Raw genomic sequence first — 6,743 nt, 5'->3', positions numbered from 1 at the left:
CATTCCTCGCTAAGAGGGAGTGTTAGTTTTTGTAGCATCAGATGTGTTCTAGCCTTGAAATTTTGTGGAGAGGCTAGAATGTATGAGATATCCAAAACAAAGAAATTGTTTTTGGAAATTCTACCTAAAAGTGACTCTATTATATTACTAGTCAGTTTTTAAATATTTCCTAAGTCTAAACTCGGGGAATATGACTAATTGATTGTAATTAATTAAGTTATGGTGTGAATGATATAGAAACTCACACGATCGACTTCAAGTTAATCCTAACCATCGATTAAGATATAATCTTGGTCGTTGAAGTCTCAACAAAGGATTATAAGAAGAACATGATGGGGCTTGGAGAAATCACTTCAACAATTCGATTTCATGAGCAAATCGATTTCCTGAGTAGCAGCATTCAGTTGTCGAAGAGAGAGCCAGAGAAATCGAAGCAGTGAGAGAGGGACAGGTACATTGAGGCTGGAGGAAGGATTCCAGTTTTGGTGAGTGCATTTGCAGAGAGGCAGAGAATCCACAATGAGTTTGATGTAGAGCAGTGCAGTAGCCTCTAGAGGCAAAGTCGAATTGTTGGGGAGAAGAAAAATTTCAGTGCCAAAAGCTGGGCAGAGGTTCCAGAGGTCAGAAGAGACATTTTCCCAGACAACATCTAGTTAGATGGATTGAGGAGAAGTTATTCCAAGATGAGAGCAGCAACAACTGCGTTAGGGTGACGCAGTGACTGCGTAGAGCTAGTTTGGACGGCTCAATTTGAGCTGAGGTCAGTGCCAAGATTTTCCTGTGGAGTGAGGAATTTCTCCTCACTAGATTATTTTTCCATTATTTCTCTGTAGGATTTCTAGTTTCAACATCCAGTTGTACTCAGATTATTTCAGCGCTACATAATAATAAAACCCTCAGATGTTGCACCGGTTTTCCCGAGTTGGGTTTTTCCGGGGACATTAGTCCAAAAATAATTGTGTTATTTTATGTGTGTGTGCTAGTATTTCTTACAGTGTTTATTTCTTCCGCAGTTTATTTGTGTAGGTTGCAGTGTGATTTATTCAATATTTGTTGTAGCTCATGGTAAATAAATTGTTAAATTTAATTAACAATTAGGAGAATTATTTCCAGTCGCTGCAATAGGATTCTGATTGTGGAATTTTCACACTCCTTTAGTCATAATCCTTTCACTAGTGGAAGAAAAGGTTTATTGTTTTTATACAACTATTAAACTCGATTAGGCTAAAACTTTACACACCTTTCTAAATGTGCATTGCCAATTTCTCTCATATCTACATCCTTTGCACTTCATCAAATAGTATCTTTTGGTGTTTCAAAAATGTGTGAATGTTTGCAGGGCTTATGTCTATCAATAGGTGAATTACTGCAGGGTCTCCCATGTCTATTAATAGGTGAATTTGAATTTACTTTTCTCCCTTTGATTCAGATGTGCCAACCTTTCTTTCCACATGTACACTAGCATTTTGCTTATCCCTACCACCCACTGGAAAAAACTTGGATTTCTCCTAATTCTCCTCAACAGAAGGATCAAATTTATGAAGGGGGCACCTCCTTTTTTAGACCTTACTGTCCCACATGTGCTTCCTACAAACTTGTTTCACATCTTGTGTTTGAGGGTTGTATTTTTTTCTCTGGTCCATGAAACTGAGAGAGCATCAGAAATTTTTTTAAAGGGCATCATGACTTAATGAAGGATGTTACTAAGTTCAATGCATTCAAATATTTGCATATGAATTCCATATCTATATATTGAAATTACCTATTTCAATTATTTTTTTCCAAACGCAGTACTTATTTCACTACTTTCTAATCTGAAATGTATATAAATATCTACAATTTATTAACAAACAAAAATTAATTCTTTTGTGTTTAGTTCGAAAAAGTAATTCTTTGTTGTTTTAGTTCACTTTAGTTGCAACAATAATATAAAGGATTCGCCATAGAAGCTTCTTTGTGTGTTTGTGTTAAATTTCATGGTCCTCACCTTTACTAGGCATGTATATTGCATTCATTAGAGACAATTTCATATTTAATAGGTAATCCATGCTAGATTGTTAATAAAATAATAAGAATGAATTCATTTCAATATTTTATTCATAGATTAAATATGAGTTTGAGGGCAATGAATCACTCCAAATATTAATTTTTTCTCTTCTAGGTTTTATTGATAATTTAGAAAGGAACACCTCTAGTGACATTTAAGGAAAAGTTGCTTGTCAGACTGTAAACATCTAATATTTGGGTGCATGAGGGAATATCCTATGTGGATGCATGACAGAACATCCTATGTGTTACTCAAATACAAATGAATACAAGAGGTAAAGATTGTAGAGTCAATCATGTCAAAAGAAATTCAAATTTACAAATAGATATAGCTTATATTAGTATCTATATTTTTTGAAACATTGTAATCTACACATGCTAAGATAGTAGAACATTGGGAGAGTAGAAAATTACAATTTCTTTTGATTACAATGTTGAAAACATTATGGAATAAACTAACCTAGGATTTAATCCAAAATGGTCATTTAACAAGCAATAGAGGAAATCCTTACAAAATCCACATCCTAATGTGGTTACACCAAAAAAAATATGACACCCCTATGCTTGATGGCCTCTAGAATCTTCATTGCCCAACCTTGTTGAGTTGCCTGCTTGAGCCAAGTAGGTTGGCCTACCTAATAATGGTTGATTAGGATGTGTTGGATTTTTACCATATGATTGAGTAAAATTTTCCCCTTGTAGCCATGGAGGAATTGAGTGTCCACAACTCACACTTATGCTACTAACCCTTGCATTCAATGGAGGAGTTTGATAACCAGACATACGATTGACACTTGCACTAGTAGGAATATAGTAAGAGGGAAAACATCCATTTTGATAGAGAGGGACTTGGATGTTTATGTGGTATTGTAATAATGGTGTATTATCTGAAATATGGTCCAATGTGTTTGACATCATCCTAGTTTCATTGATTGTGCTTGTATCATTGTCAACCCTATATGTCATTCCTTGTTCTTTTTGAAGCAATTGTTGAGTCTTTCTTGATTCCTTTTCTTGCCTTGCCAATTGTTTTTTATGGTCCTTCTCTTGCCTTACTTTCTCTCTTTCAAGTCTTTCCTCTGCTCGACATCATGATGCAACAATCCTTGTTGCCTTCTTTTACTTGGCTAAATCCTTATTTTTCTATTTTAATTTTTAAATTTCAAGTTTCTTTTGTTCAGACTCAACTAATAGTTTTATATAGTCTTTTGAGGTGAGTAACTGTGAACTTCGGCCCAAACGAATACTATTTGTTTTTCCTTGCCTTCTTTTTATTAACACTCTCTCTACTAATAGCTTTAGGAACAAACCAAGTAATTATTCCTTCCCTGACACTTGTTTCTCCTTGATTGACATTTTCCTTTAAATATCTTAGACAACTTATTGAACAATATTGTTATCTTCATCTGATTCCTTATTATGTACAATATCTTCTTCTGTTTATCTATTGTCCACAAAAAATTGAACAATTTTGTTAGTTGTGAAGGCATGTTCATGCTTTCTTCATTAGTTCTTGAGACATTATGTTTGTTAATATTCATCATGGTTTCTTCCATCCATGATGGTGGGGTTACTTGGCTTGGAAATATCAATTGGTCAATGTTGCTTCCTGGTGCAATATCAACAATGTCATTTTCAACCACATTTTAAACCACGTTCTCATTATTAGTCGCATGATCAACAAAGTCATTAAGGATATCACATGCATAAGTTGCATGTGCTTCAGTTTGTATAAAAACCTCTAGGTTAATGTCAATTGGTTCATGATTATATTTTGTTTCACTTACATGTCCATCATCATCACCATAGAAGTGTCCTTGAGAGAGGGAAATCATATTATCATATGCAACTGCATCTTCCTATTCATCCTTGCCTTCTTGTGCATCAACATGTGCTTGGAAATTCCCTTCTTCTTGACCATCCACATTAAATGACTCACTACAACCAATATCATGCATACAAGCATCATAATTAAGTGGCCACATTCCATTCCTCCTAAAGCGAGCCTTGATATTTGATGGTGTGAGAGCCCTTTAAAGGATTTACTTGTAACCTTAGCTAGCTCAAACATTTTCATCTCAACCCCTGGATTATTTGCCATTCATGAAGCTCACTCTAACCATAAATATTTCTTGAAAGGCCCAAACACACTCATATCAAGGGGTTGAAATATGTGAGTGGTATGAGCAGGCAATGTTAACAGGTTGATGCCCAAATTGTTAGTCTCCTCAATTGTTTTCACAACAAAGTGGCTTCCATCTCCATCTAAAACAAACAGGTGTTTATTTTCAGGTGAGACACTACCTGGTATAGATGTAGCAAAGTGACAAAGGCAGTTCAAAAAAAAATCTTTAGTCATTCATGCATGGCGATGTGCATCCATGCACGCACCTAGTTCTTAATGTTGTATATAGTTTTTCAGTTGAGTTTTACCCTTGAATAGATGAAATCCTGGGATTGAAGCACCAATTGCATTGACACAACATAAAATAGCTATCCACTGTATGCTCTTATGAAAAATATTTCGCATGTTTCTGCTCCCTCTCTTGGCAATGACTTGTATGCCACAATTCCTTCCTGCTTATAAATTTGTTTCATCATAGTTCCATATATGGTACAGAGAATAAGAGTGTTTCTTGTATGCACTAGAAAGAGTTTCATATATCTTAGACATAATTTCATGGCGTAGATTTAAAGCTTTGTATCTGTCAAGGCCCACGGTTATACACAATACAAGGTCTAGATGCCTTTTTTAAAACCAAAACCACCATGATTTGCCAAGAAACCCATCTTTGAACAGGTTTGGACTCACCTGATAGATTTGAGAAACTGTGGATTTTAGTTTTATCAACTCCAACCCATGTCCTAATTGGGCCATCTCCTTTCACCACTGAACCACCTCGACCTCCTCCTCTTCAGTCATAATTGTAAGAGGCCCTCTACATTTTGTATGAGTGAGCCCATTTATCCAATAATGTATTGATGAGCGAACAATACCATGCTTTTTCGTAGATGCCCAAACTAAATATCCATTAAACTGTAATTCATCAATTGTAGCTAACATGTCCTCTTTTGTCCATCCTCTTATAGTGTTGATATTCTTAGTTGAACTTGCACCTTGGACTATGATTGACGGCGGTTGTGTGGTTGATGGTGGGGCAACATCATATTCTGTCGCATGGTAATCCTCAACAACATTGTTGTAGCATTGTTGACATTCACATGATCTACTCTTTCCTCTTCTGATGAAGTGCATCATAGTTGGTCATCCCTGGTCACTTGGTCACTTTCCTTATACGGGCAACATAACTAACTCTTGTCATAGCTATAACTACCTGCATATTTATTACATGCATTTAGTTAACAATAATATATTATACAGGCTTATAGAAAGGTTGAATTTTTGTTTTCATACAGGTTATCAGTATTTCTGCTTTCCTACAAGTAATTAACAACATGTTAGTTTATTTAGAATTTCTAGGAGATTTCAATAAAGAATTTGCAATCGCATGAATTAAAATAGAGACACAATTCACAATTAAGAAAACATAATTAAATATTGGACTCTGACACGTATATGGAAAATCAATCTACACTAACCCCAATAATTACAAAAGTGGCAACTTAATATATTTCCATACATGTCTTTTTGACAGTATCCTTGTAAAACCAAATCTACATGGGAAGGAATTCATGATGTGCATTGGAGTAGGGTACTAACTAACCATCTTGTATCTCTTCTGTCAATCACATGGGAATTCAAATGGGTAGATTTTAAGTTCGTGGTTTATATAACTACAGTGAAATACAACCACATCACTCTCAAAATTGTTGTCCAAATTACAATTAGTTGTAGGTAAACTGGATTACTTGTAGCAACAACCTGTTGTATCTGATTGGGTATTGATAGCTTCTAAAATATTTCCTAGTAGAATTAGAGATAGACATTTTAATGCTTATGAGATAAGGGCTCTAATCCAAATAAGAACAGTAACAATAATGTTGGGTTTTTTCATCGTTTTGGGAATCTTATTAATGGTCTAATTGAATTGAGGCTAATATAATCACAATGGACCAACTCATTTCAAATATGCTTGCCAAATTTGGATTGTCGATAGGGCTGATGCCTGACTCGGTCAAGATTTATTCTCTTGAAAATGATGGGAGATTGATGGTTGAGTTTGCTAAGCCATATTTTGTCTAGTTCGATTACCTTGTCTACTATGATAAAATTATCATAGGAAAGGTAAGTGACAAGACGATCACCGATTTATATGGTATTCAGGCCAAACCGTTCTTAATATGGGTTGATGTTACCAGCATGGAAGTAGATCTCCTTACCTCAGACTACATATATTTCAAGGTTGGCATAATTTCAAAGAAGATTGAAATTTTCTAGTTTAAAATTGTTCCAACCTACAAGGATAAACTTGGGAAGGAACCCTGTAACGAGGCCAAGTTTTAAATCAGTCTCAGAGATGTTTAGTGATGAGAGTTTTGTTGAAGAAAATTAAAAGATGATTTTTTTAGTACTACACTCACCACAAATTCCACTCCTTTATAAATTACTGCAAGTTTCAATAAAATGATATCTTCAGGCATTTAGATCTAAAATGAACAGGGATGTGAATATTTGGTTGGTAAAAGATGATGTTGACATAGGTATTTGGAATATAATCATGCTAGATTAGCTTGAT

The 6,743-nt window shown here is 34.9% G+C and overlaps 1 pseudogene; it reads left to right on the top strand.

Annotated features, from left to right (window-relative positions):
* Positions 1–6,042: 6,042 nt before the first annotated feature.
* LOC149246728 (uncharacterized) lies at positions 6,043–6,532 on the top strand (annotated as a pseudogene).
* Positions 6,533–6,743: the final 211 nt, after the last annotated feature.

The sequence above is a fragment of the Pinus tabuliformis genome, chromosome 7 (genome assembly GCF_031772625.1).
Source record: "Pinus tabuliformis cultivar Carrire ecotype Pingquan chromosome 7, CPIR1, whole genome shotgun sequence".
NCBI classification, from domain to species: domain Eukaryota; kingdom Viridiplantae; phylum Streptophyta; class Pinopsida; order Pinales; family Pinaceae; genus Pinus; species Pinus tabuliformis.
Note: the sequence above shows the minus strand (reverse complement) of the source record. Positions and strands in the feature narration are given on the sequence as shown.